Here is a 13,324-nt window from a genome sequence, read left to right as displayed (position 1 = left end):
GAATTCATTGAGCAGGCTTGCTATTTTCGGGTGATTCCAGACTCTGACCACTGATTGTTAAGAAATGTATGTGTTTAAGAGATGGTCATGGGGAGGAGGGAGTCTTATGAATAATTTATTGCCAAATGTGTTGAGATATTTTTAACCTGAATTTTTGGCACTTAAAGAGTGGGTTTGAGAAATTTACTCTTAGAATTAGATTTTTTTTTTTTTGCATAGATAGAACAGAACATTTAAAATTATAATGGCTTAAATCAGAGATAAGTTTAATTTTCTTTTACATAAAATTCCAACAATGGGCTCCAGGGCTGATGTGGTAGTTCGGTGGTGTTTTCAAGATACCAGGGTCCTATCTTTCAGCTTCCATTCTCAGTGTTGATTTCTGCCCTCGTGGTTCAAAATGGCGGCCGGAATGCCAAGCTCTCTTTCTTCAGAAGCACGTACAACACTTTTTTGATCATATTTTGTTTGCCAGCACTTAGTAGAGGAGTTGAACTTATTTTACATAGGAGAAGGACACAAGTAATTGGATACCAGAGCGGTTGTGATAGTGGTCGTGTGCGTTGGTCCACAAAACCCCCATATTTCTGCCGTGGCAGTGGGGGTGGGTGGATGGTTTTAGTCTCTTGGATGGGAACACAGAAAAGGAGTAGATTCAGGTAGGTGGGAAAGGTGGTAAGGAGCTCACTTGGGGAAATCTTGAGTTTGAAGTACTCAAGGGATGTCCGTGTTGGGTCAGTGGTATACCACAGCGTGCTCGAGTCTGTAGCTCAGGAAATAATAGTCGGTAAGCTGTAGACACTAGACAAAGGAACCTTAGCATTCCAGAAGGCTCTTGAGACTGTGTACGTGGGTGAATCTCTCAGGAAAAGCAAGACAGCTGAGTTGACGAGGACCAAAGGGGATGCCTCCGTGAACATTTGAAGGAAGTCACGGACAGAAGAGAGAAACTTAGGTTGAGGCTTAAAGGTGAGAAAGACAGGTGTGTGGGAAATTAGAGGGAAGCAATAGGTGTGTTTTTATTTTAGCTTCATTTTTACCGTTGGACTGTTGTTTGATATAATGGACGCATCACAAAGATGAACATTTTAACTTCAGAAAAGGCTAGGTGTGATATAATCTGAAGGGCACACAAGACTATGCCGCCAGCTCAAGAAAAGCACGGAGGTCCTTGTTGTCTCATTTCATCATTAAAAGATCCTCTGAATAAATCTTTTCTCACATCAAGGTGTTATTATCCCCATTTCATGCTTATGAAAAGCAGGCTTGCCGAGGCTCGGCAGTTCACTCCATGCCATGGGGCAGAAAGGGATTAGATCCCTGGCTTGGAAACCAAGCGCATTTATTGGTTCTGCTCTGGATTTTGTGCCTCAGTACCCTGACTCCTGAGAAGTTGACTTGTCAGGAGATTTTGACTTGGTAAGAGCTGTGCTGTTGCTAACAACCCAAGTCCCTTTGCTCTCAAAGAATTAAAAAAAAATTTTTTTTTTTTAATTTCTGAAAAATTAAAAACAAAATTTAAAAATTAAAAAAAAAAAAAAGGACTATCTTGTTCGCACTGGCTAAATATGTTCATCTAAGACTAGATTAGGCCGGAATCTGCCAACTTTTCCTCAAGGGACCAGAGAGCAAACATTTTGGGCTCCGCTGGCCGTGTGATTTCTGTCACCACTACTCAAGTCTGCTTTTGCAGCCTGAGAACAGAGGGGGTGCGACAATGAATGGGCATGGCTGTGTTTGTTTGCTTTTCGTTTTGAAAATAGCCATTTATGTATACACGTATATAACTTTATCCTATATGACTTCATAGTTTGTCTTAATGTTATCCATGCGAAGTAGCTGATTGGCATTTTTCAAATGAACGAACAAAAATAACCAAACAAAAAACCACCGGATGCGGCCGCCAGATGAGGATATACCATCTTTATTTTGAAAATTAGAAGACTTTGGCCCTTCAAGACTCAGCGACTAGTCAGAAGTCCCTAACCCGTCCAGCATGGCGATAGCATGAGCATCAAAGGATCCTCTTTAGATCTGACACCATCGGCTTCCAACACCTTATTTCCTACTCTTCTTTTTGTCATGTGTGAGAAATGGAAGGTCTCTTTATTTTTATCTTTCTTTCTTTAATATAATTTATTGCCAAATTGACTTCTATACAACACCCAGTGCTCATCCCAACAAGTGCCCTCCTCCATGGGCATGGCTGTGTTCTAATGAAACTTTATTTGAAAAAGCAAGGGGGTGGCCCCATTTGCTGGCCCCTGCTCTAGAAGAAAGGTGAATTTTAGAATTTCTGCTTTTTAAAAAAAAAATTTTTTTTTTAACGTTTATTTACTTTTGAGACAGAGAGAGACAGAGCATGAACGGGGGAGGGTCAGAGAGAGAGAGGGAGACACAGAATCGGAAACAGGCTCCGGGCTCTGAGCTGTCAGCGCAGAGCCCGACGCGGGGCTCGAACTCACGAGCCGTGAGATCATGACCTGAGCCGAAGTCGGACGCTTAACCGACTGAGCCACCCAGGCGCCCCTAGAATTTCCGCTTTTAAGCCCGCAAGTAAAATCATCTGACAAAATTGTGAAAGTAGTGAATTATTCCCCTTTGTTTCCAGACCTCGAAAAATACGTAGCTGATTTTGTTCTTAAACTTGACCTTATCTCTAGAACGATCTTTTCTAAGTGTGATGACCGTTCTAAGAGGACAAATGGAAAGGGTGAAATTGGAGTCCCCATTTTGTTCTCTATTTTATTTTCCTGTGTGTAGTCTTGATGGGATTCTGAGTTACCAAGGTCCTTCCAAATGTCTCAACGTCATCTGTCGCTTCCACGTCAACCCCTAAGTCACAGAGGACCTTGACCGCCAAACAGACTTCTGAGTTGCTCTGATCACCATCAGGGTGTATCCTGATAGCCACACTGGTATAGACTGGAATCTGTAGATGAGAGGAGTCGTGGGTCCTCACACTGTTGGCAGATTTGCATGCATTTTACTCCTGGGCGGTAAGAAGACCACCTCAGGAGTCTTCAAGGAACAGAAAAATCCTTCAACTTAGTTGCTTCATCTAGTGTTTTTTTCTTTGTATAATGCCGACGTACACAGCTATCATGGAAAAAGCTTTGTAAGGTGGAATTGGCTTGTTGGTGGTTTTACAATCTGTTCAAATCTGTATTTGTCCTGCAGTGGAGAGTTTTTAGTAATTTCAACTAGATGATTTTAAGGGCAATCTCTTCTAGAAGAACACACCAAGAGGACTTTAGTATTTTGTGTGCAAATAAGTGCCGATTATGACCAGTGAGCGTAATTAATTTGCAGGAGAGTCATAAGCAGATTCTCTGTTCTTTCTAGCTGTTGGTTCTCATTGATTTGTAAGAGACAGAGCAAATGTTTGCTAAAATAATTGTAATTCACCTTTCGTGTGTTCCTTTTCATCGCAGGCATTGCATGGTTCAGGATACACCTTGAGCACCTGCACGCCTTTGAGTGCTATTATGTATCTGTTTGACCTTTGGCTCTCTTCATGACTTATAGGAAAGAAAATATTTTCTCCTTGTGCGAAAGTTCTCCTAAAGTTGCGGTGACTGGAGGAGCGGAAAGGCTGGGTTTGGGGAATCCCGAGAGTCCGCTGTAATCACACATCACAGTCAAGTTCCGCTAATTCTAAATAAAGAGTCCGTCGTGCCTGCCATAGAGGATGGTTTGGATCTCAGCATAGTCTACTTTTCAGAGCCACGTTACAAACGGAATAAATCTGTGTGAATCAGTTAAATGAAGTAATTTGATAAAAACATTCAATTCAATGGGCGTTCATTGCCATGAATCTTCAGTGAATAGTGAAGAGCTCAGTGACAGTTTTGAAGAACTACAATTATTTCTCCGAGTTTCATTTGATGGAGAATTGCAAATCCCACATCCGAGTCGTCGCAGAGTGCGGGTCACGTGATCCAGAATCATGACTTTCTCCTATATGTCGTGCCTGGTACTGATTCCTAAGACATTTTAGGCTTAAATTAGATGAGAGTTCCAATATAAAAGTGGAGAGGATAAAGCTTAACACACTATCTATGCCGGATGTCTTTGTTTCATATATTCCACGTCGACCGGTCCATCAGTCGACACTAAAAAAAAGTAACGGTGTTCTGACAACTGGCCTTTATTTTAATGGGTGCCCCCTCTTTTATGGGTGGTCTTAGGAAATTTTAATTCACTCTCTTCCAACTGACTGACGGCATAGCTTTGTTTTTTTTTTTTTTTTAAGTTGTACATGGTAATTTATTGTAACCTGCAGTGCTCCTACTTACACGTTTATTTATTTGGACCCATTGCTCCAAACACATCGGTAATTCTGGACACGAAAATTTTTTCTCTCTTGGTATTTACCGAATTAGTGTCTTAGATGTCTCACGTGTTAGAGACGAATTGGCTCAGTCCCTTTGTTTTACAGAAGAACGTTGCAGGTCCAGAGATGTGAGGGACAAGTGTCCGGTCACCAGGGCTAGGGGAAGCCATCCTAACAAAAATTCTCTTTCCCTTTGATTCAACTGAATCAATTTTTGGTCTCGCGTTCTTGACATAGTAAACTAATCTGCCCACTTAATACTTTCGTAAGTCTGCTGGGATTTTCTCCATTGAAACCGACTCGTGAGTCAGAGGTGAATATTCCCTTCCCAGCGTTTCTTCTGTATTCTCCTTATACCTAACAGTCACCTGGAACCTGGTGACTGTTACCGTGGCAGTGCAAGGCTGCTCTGTGTTTTCTAATCCCTCACCCCACGCCCATGCCTAGTGTCAGTCAGGAAATGTGACTTCTAACCCGCTGCTCTCCGTGTTACAGGTTCAGAAGTTGTGGGGCTGCAAGGTTGGTGACAGGAAGGAGTAGTGGAACTCTCAGAATCTTGACCGAGGCTGAGTTTTACCAGCTTGTGAAATCGGGTCGATTTTGTCACGTTAAATACGTCTTCTCTATCATCCCCACCTTCTGTTTGAAGTGGACAATATGTGTGCCTTTGACTTTCTCATTAAGACAGTACCCCTCTCCTCAAACACGTCTGTCAAAACTAAAGATCGCTTAAGACTCACACCGCCAGTGGTACATTCTGTTTAGCACCGTCCTCCAGACCAGAGTAGGCTTATAGACGGGGAACTCCAGACACCCACATAGGAGACTTGGGTTGAGTGTAGATAGGATCCTTGGTCTGTTCATCAGAAGGAATTTGTGTCAGACTGAGTGAATCATCAGTTGTCTGATAGCAGCCTGACTTCCCACCCTTGCCTTAACAACCCGCCCTGTTCTGCATCTCAGATGGTGCGCCAGAACTTTGAAAGACATCCCTAGGAGAGCCTAGAAAGCCTCATTAGGAAAGATGTGGGCCACCGACTATGTATTTTCTCCTCTAACTCTTGCCAAATAATTGACTTTTTATCGTAGTGTACTTGTTAAAATTGCCTAAGCCACACTGTCAGAATCCAGCCCCCCCGAGCTACTATTTATCTGCTTGCTACCTTTGACCAATTGACAAGGTGTAATCTTCCTGGGGTCTAGACTTTGACGGACCGATGGATGGGAGTTCCGAGTCAACCAAGGACAGTGCCTGGACATTTGTGGCGTTTCCGAAAGAAACGTGGAAGTGGATTTGAGTCCTCAATACAATCTAATCCAATCCACACATGATTATTGTACATCTGTGCAAAGACCAAAAATTATAGACCTAAGGGATACAGTGATAGTCACTTAAGAGCACAAACGAAATGACCAAGCCTTGGAGAATTAAAAAGCGGCTTGTTTAACATAAATCTCTAGTAGTGACCATTGATGTGAAATGTTGGGGGTCTGGGAGCAAACAGGAAAGAATTCTTGAGATGTCTTCAGTGCCACAAAGGTGATGTTAAAGCATGGGGACAGGACCCGTGGGCGGAAAAAGTTGTGAGGAGTGACTGATTATACACTTCAAGCTGGGAAGGAAGGGGTTAGGGATAGTTTAAGTCTCTAGGGAATTTCTTCCAGGACCTCGAGGAGTCATTTACTATTGCCTAGTAAAACCTTAGTCATGAGACACTTCAGATGTGTATCAGTGGGCCAGTTGCTAACATATATCTTGAGGGGATAGAGATAAAGGAAGCTTCCAAATGGGATTATGTAAAGAAACCGTACAGGATCCTGGAGGTCAGGCTCATGTCAAGCAAAGGTTGCCCTTTGCCCTTACCAAGTGTTAACCTCCAGGCACCTGAGTTCCTGCAGGAAGGTCACTCTGCCGGTCCCAAGTCCTTGTCAATGGGCTGTAGTTGCAAGTTGTAAGGAAGTTTAATTGTTCTACATTTCTTTTACCTTTGTTCTCCACGTCAGCCATAATGAGATTGAAACCCAAGTTGAACAGAACGTTGTTGATTCCAGTTCACGCGATCATGTGCAATTAATGGTGTTAGTTCCTTTTCTAGGGAGAGTGGGGTGAGTTTTGCATGGCTTGAACCCCTCAAGAGGGACACTGCTGAGGCATTAAATAGGTGCTCAGTTTTAGGTTCACGTGCTGGGATGATAGTTAGCACTTGGTCAGCAGGCGAGTCCCAACTGTGATGATACTCATATGGCTTGGAATCCAATGTCTCGTTCCCTGGTGGCTCCCTGATTCCAAGAAAACTGCTCACGGATTTGGGTAATCTATTTTCTTAACTTGCTTTTTCTAATCCTATAGGAAAAAAAAAACAAAAAAAACAGAGAAATGGCCAACTTCTTGCCTGAATTTTATACTAACAGCAAGGAAAGATTTCTGGTAACTCTTTCTTGTACTCTGTGTTTGAATGTATTATTTTATACATGGAAAATAAAATATTCCTAGGAAAAGGGACTATTGATATTTCCATTTTAAAACTTTTACTGAACTCCAAACAGGTAAGATGGGCAAAACTGAGTATTATGCATGGCCCTTTGCCACAACCTCCCGATCTACCTAAAACAAGGGAGGTGGATATGCAGTTGGAAAATACTCTTTCCCAAAGTTGCTTTCAAGCACAGTTTAAGACACATTCTCCTGTTTGATTTTTTTTTTTTTTTTCTGGCACTTTCTCCCGTACGTACTGGGCTCCCTTAGTCATTTGGTGTTCCCTGTTGGCATTCATCTTTTCTCAACACGAGGCGTCTGTTCTTATCATTGTAAGATTTTGCACATTTAGTAACATTCACTTGCTCTTAAAACCTACTCATTATATGATGAGTATTGCAGGCTTTAGTCTAGGATTTAAATGTGAAGGAAAATGATTGTTTTTGATCATAATTGAATCAATTTCCATTTGTTTGCCTGTTTTGAATACAGTAATTTATTCCCCCTCTATTTTACCTAATCTTGAAATTCAAGGTCACCACCAATTACCTACTAACAGGGCTGAGGAAAGGTTTCAGGTTGTTAAACACAAATCTAATCGAGTAAAGTTGAGAGATCTAATTGGCTTTATCAACCCATTTGTGAATCAGGCAGCGTCCTGTCTGGCCAGTAGAGGGGAGCTCCCAGGAATTGTACAAAATGGAAGGTTTTTGTAGGAAGGCCGGTAGGGCAAGGATGTTACTAGCAAAAGAAAAGAAAGGATTGTTTCGGGCAAGGTCCTCTTCCTTTAGTGGGCAGAGAAGGGCTCCTGTTTTGTGGATGACTTCATCTTCCTCAGGGGCATAGAGGGGGCCCATGTGACAGATTACTTCATTAGCACGGATGAGAACATTCCTCACTGGCCCGGGTAAGCCTCCATTTCTAAGGGGAGGTTGAAGCTGCAGGTAGGTTAGGTCTTGAGCCCTGGTTTGGTGACGTGGCCTAGCATACATGACTCCATTTTGGGCCTGTGGTGTTCTCTTTCACGAGGTAAAGAAAGGTGAATGAAAATTTCCTGAATACCTACTGTGTGTCATGAGCTGAACTTTGCTCTCTCGTGCAAGTACTGCAGTTAATGCTATTAACAACCTCACTCCTACCCCCTCCCCCTTTTTTTCTTTTGTCGGTGAGACCGAGTTTGCTGAGGTGAACTTCCCCACCCAAGTTCACACAGCCGAACTCAGCCTGCTGACCCCATTGTCCAAGTGCTTTCTCCCCACAGGGTGTATTGGATGGGGGCTCAAAACTCACTGGCCAGCCGTCAAAGCTCCATTTGAAGTAGAAGAGGAAAATCTGTTGTCTAATTCTATAAAATGGATGCTCCCAGAAAAGCATATTGTCTCAGGGAGAGCTGTAAACCCAGAGCAACAATTGAAGCTTTGGTTCTGTAAGAAGGGAGTTTACAGAGCCTTACTGTGTGTCCCCCCAGTGTGAAAAGTTGCTGCAGTAACAAAGGACCACCTAAGGCCTGATGTAGGTGCGGGGGGTGCTTCTCTGCAGCTGATATAACACTGCTCTTCGGTCTGGAACCTTCCTCTTCTCTGCAGACTGCTCGCGTGGTGCCCCTTCTGTGGCTAAAAAGTGGCACTAATGATGGGGCTGGGGGGGAGAGCAGGGGGGTAGGGAGGTGAGGGGGGGGATATGGCTGGCGGCTGGAGAGGTTCTGGGAGGGAGAGAAGTCGTGATAATGCTAATGTATTTGTGATTCTGACAGCAAAGAGAACTCAAAGATGGCCCCGTAGGTGACGAGATTTTATTGGGGCTGACGCCACCCTGTTCTGTCCCCCCTTACCTCGGGGTTAGACCCAGCTAGGTGTTCTTCTATGCCCGTTTTCTGCTTCATGGCTACCAATAATCATACTGGTCTTTGGAATTTTCGTGTTTCAGTTTTTATAGATGAGGCAAAACCATTAGCCGACTCCCGTGTGGCTGCAAACTCCTCAGTGAGTGTCCCCTGAGCCACTGGCTTCACTTCTACCACGTTAGCTTCTTAAGAAATACGATTCTTAGGACCCACGCTAGACCCATGAGTGAATCTGGAAAAAGACCCCTTGGTCTGCATCCTTAACAAGGTCTTCGCGTGATTCCGCTGTTCTCAAATTTCACTCCTTCTATTTGACATGTTGTTTTTAAATTTCACCAAATAAAAAGATTTTGAATGACGTCGACATGAGGGGCAAGTTGGTACTGAATTCCAGTTGCTTCAATTAGAAATCGTTCCTATTCATTCATTCCGCGAGGAGATATGGATTGAATTTTTACTATAGCAGGTGTGGAGATAAAAGACGTAGTCTTGCTTTCGGAGTTCCCGGTTGGGAAGAAATACCCCTCAGTTATGTTTTGCAATCTCACAGCACTCTGGGACTCAGACTTTCAATGTTTTCTTATTATTCAATGGCTCATTAAGTGGCCAAGAGACTCAAACTTGAAGAAGGCAAGTGTGGGGAGGGAATGCTTGGATGGGAAATATTGAGAGATCTACTCCACTTGTAAGAGTGGGGGGCTGCATTATGAGTGACATTAAAGGTGACCTTGTGTTATTTAAGCTCACCATTGCAGTAGCCTCTTGAAAAGAGACAGCTTTTACTGTTTGCCTGTGGATTCAATGTATTCTTCCTTAATTCAGCCCATGTTTCCTAAACTCTTCTTTGTTTTGCGCTAAGCATAGCACCAAGGGGGGAAAAAGGGGCAAATTCTTTGCTTAAACATCAAGGACCTGTAGGGGCGCCTGCCTGGCTTAGTTGGTTGAGCATCCCATTTTGGCTCAGGTCGCGATCTCGTGGCTCGTGAGTTCAAGCTCCATGTCGGGCTCTGTGCTGACAGCTGGGAGCCTGAAGCCTGCTTCAGATTCTGTGTCTCCCTCTCTGCCCCGCTCACGTGCGGGCACACACACACTCTCTCAAAATATATAGAATGGTTTTCTTTGAAAATGATCAAACTATGAAATAGCAGCAGGACTGGAAATACGACTACATTTACTATTGGTACCAGAACAAAAAGGCACATTAAAATGTCAATATGTGGCAATTTTAAGTGGTCATAAAACGTGTGAACCAGCCCTTCGTGATTAGATATAGAAAATACTGGAAATAAAACTGTGGTTTTTCCCTGCACCGCCGGGTCTCCTCCCTTCTCCCTGGCTACTAGTCAGACTTTGTCCAGGGGACTACATTGAGCGCATCTGTTACGGCTCCAAGCCTAGGATGATCTGTCTGGTTGACCAGTAAGCCCCCAGAATATCTCAGCTTCTGGAAGTTGTTGTTTTGTTTTGTTCTGTTCTGTTTTGTTTCTCCCTGGGCTTTGTTTAATTCTGTCTTGAGAGCTTTCAGTTAGTGGCAGTCATAGGACATATTAGTTTCCCAGGTCGGTAGTGGACGGGAGGAGTGGTTCAGGAGTGATCTTAGCTTGCCTTTCGTGGGTTGGTTGTGGTTCACTTACTAGCTTTATTGGCGAAAAGAACAGGTGATTCATATGGAGTCAAATGTTAGAATGTCGCAGCCAAGACTCTTGAAAGGACCACTCCTTAAGTGCACATAAATAATGATGCAAATGCACAGCCGACTCTGAAAGAAAGCATATTAGGCTATTGATGAGAATGAATAATACATGTTTTCTGATGGTCTGCTGCGTGTGGCAGGATGTTTTAAATGGGAGGGGAAAAAAAAAACCCTCTGCATAAGGTCTGCATTCGGTCAACCTCCTATTCAAAGCCATGCGTAATGTCCTCTGTCATATTTATAGCAGCACATAAATTCAGTTGTATGGTTAAAAGTTGTAGAGCCAACTGGAGATATACTTTGAAAAATTGGTTTCTACAATATGCATTTAGTAACTTCAAAAGTCTCACAGTGATTTGTGCGTCCTCCTCTTAATTACGTGATGGGCCCTAATGCTGTAGAATTCGCCACCGTGGATGATCTCTGGAACTTGGCCATGTCTCATTTAATGGAATGGGGATTTCGGTTGTAATTTAGCATACTTATTTCTACTGCTGTGTAACAGCTGAGCTTATGTAACCAAATTTATACTCCTGGTTCTTTCATTTTATACGTTTATAATTTGAAAATTGCATTTCTCAGTGTGGAGTAAGCCTGCCATGTTTATGGAGCACCCATCGTGGATTCACAACCGTAAAACAAAACCTTTGTTCTTGAGGTTTCAGATACGTGTTGGAGAAATTTGAAGAAGGGCTTTAGGTCAATGCTCCAGTAAGACTAGATCTGTGTTACTGTTAAAGCTCCCTGCCCAATACAACAGAATATAAAAGGGCTAAGCAAGGATGAGACAGATGGATGGCTTATTAAAGATCAAGACCAGATTGCATGATCAGGAAAGAGTAAGTGTAGCAAAGTAGTTCTTAAGATTGAATGCCCTTTTTATATTTACATTGAGAATAAGGGTCTAGAGACCAAATGTGCCTTCCCTTATTTCCAAGCCTTTTATATATAATGTGATGAACCTCTTTGCTTTAACTTGGGCACATCAAATTGTTTTCCAGTAAGACCTCTCCAGGTTTATTGGTCACTGTGTTCATCCTTTAACACTTTAATTGATGAAATGGGTGTCCTTTTTTCTCTGTGTGCTTGAGAAATCCTAAGTGTTGTAATATGAAAGAAGCTAAGTGATACGGTAAATAACTAGAAAAATAAAGACCTGGAATACTAAAAGGTAAACAACTATTTCAAATGCTCATGAGTTAACGTGCCCTGCAGAGAGATCCTGTTGAGATCGTAGTGAATCTTTGTTGTGGAATAAGTCGGAGTTGACCGTGTTCACTTGAAAGAGAGGGATGTGGATGCTGAGTCTGGGCACGCCACTGGCCTTGGACTCGCCCTCACTCCTTTCTCTCCCTCCCCATCTGTATAGTAGGTAAGCTTTACCAAGCCCAATTTTGACTTACTTTCTGAGCGAGTCTTACGGAACCTTGAATAATCAGTGATTTCTCCTTCCTGTTTCTCCTTTCGTTTCTTTCTTCCTTCTTTGTCTCTTCCTCTCTTCCCATATGTATTTTCTCTTCTTCCAAACCCTTACAAACTCTTTCTTGACAACATTCCAAGTTCTTGTCTTGGCTCTTGCCTTTACTGTAGCAACGCTCTTTTCTGTTGACCATTGTGGATATCTCTCCTGGCTCCTCTTACGCTCTGTGAGCCCTTCCTGAGAGACCTATATCTTCATTCCTCCACCCGAGTCACTCCAGAGTCAGTAGTGGGCAACTTATCCCCAGATCGAGTCACGCAATTTCCCTCTTGGCCTTTGTGCAGCAGCATGCAGACCCGCCAAACTGCTTCCTGAAACCCTCTCTTCCTTTGCCTTCTGAGACGTATACTTTTTTCCCCTTTGCGACTCCTCTAAGAGCTGCTTTTCCACTTTCTGCCATTTGAATACAAACATTCTATTAGACAGCCTTATAGATTTATATTCCATCATCCCTCCCTCCAGGTAAATACATCCTCACCTATCTCCTCAATGTCAAGAGGGTTTTCTTACAATCTTAACTGGACTTTCTACTTTCCTGTCTTCATCTATAGATAGTGTAGCTATCTGTCCGGGGAGGTTATCATGATGGTCGAGACCTCATGTAAGTGCCAGCGTGCTTGGGTTCACACCAACACCTCCAGAGGAATAGTTGTACGATCTCAGGTGAGCTATTGACCCACAACATGCCTTGGTTTCCTCAGGGCAAAGTGGGGGTAGTAATAATAATTCTTTCTCCATAGGATTGATGAGACAGTTAACGAGCCAATATACAGTAAGAGTAAGTACTATGTGTATAAATACTTTTGATATTTCTACTATCTCAGACCCCATCTCCTCTATCAAACTTTCCTGATGCCCTTCCTCCAACTAAAGGTTATCTCTTCTGGGAAAAGTATGGTTTTTCACCCTCTTGTAACACTTAGCTTACTCAGCTTACTCTCATTTTAATTGTCTCTGTATGTCGTCTCTCTCCTGCTAGACGAGAGGAGGTTTTTTGGTTCACTTGTCTCTGTGCATGGCTTCTACTTGAACCCACCTCAAAACAGTTCTTTTCTTATGAAGATTAAGTCTCTTCTAGAATAATTTCTGAACATTAGAAGTTCTCGAGGCCACTCTGCATGTTGGATTCTTTTTTAAGTTTTTTTTTTCTTTTTTTTTTTTTGTTAATGTTTTGTTTATTTTTGAGAGAGAAAGTGTGAGCAGAGGAGGGGCAGAGAGAAGTGGGGACAGAAGATCCGAAGCGGGGCCCTGTGCTGACAGCAGAGAGCCCCATGCGAGCCTTGAACCCATGAACTGGGAGATCATGACCTGAGCCAAAGTCGGATGCTCAACCAACTGAGCCACCCAGGCGCCCCACTGCATATTGGGGCATATCTGTTCTTATCGAATATAGTTTTTGAATATGTCGTGTTTCTTCATTCTTTATAAATTCTTTTTCTTTAATGTTTGTTTATTTATTTTGAGAGAGAGAGAGAGCGCGCACACACATGAGCAGT

General features: G+C 42.9%; 1 protein-coding gene across 3 annotated transcripts in view; it reads left to right on the top strand.

Moving 5' to 3' along the window:
- BASP1 (brain abundant membrane attached signal protein 1) overlaps window positions 1–13,324 on the top strand; it is a 57,372-nt gene that overhangs the window by 31,206 nt on the left and 12,842 nt on the right. The gene's annotated exons all lie outside the window — the stretch shown is intronic.

The sequence above is a fragment of the Felis catus genome, chromosome A1 (genome assembly GCF_018350175.1).
Source record: "Felis catus isolate Fca126 chromosome A1, F.catus_Fca126_mat1.0, whole genome shotgun sequence".
Lineage (NCBI taxonomy): Eukaryota > Metazoa > Chordata > Mammalia > Carnivora > Felidae > Felis > Felis catus.
The sequence above is the reverse complement of the archived record's forward strand: the minus strand, read 5'-3'. Positions and strand labels throughout refer to the sequence as shown.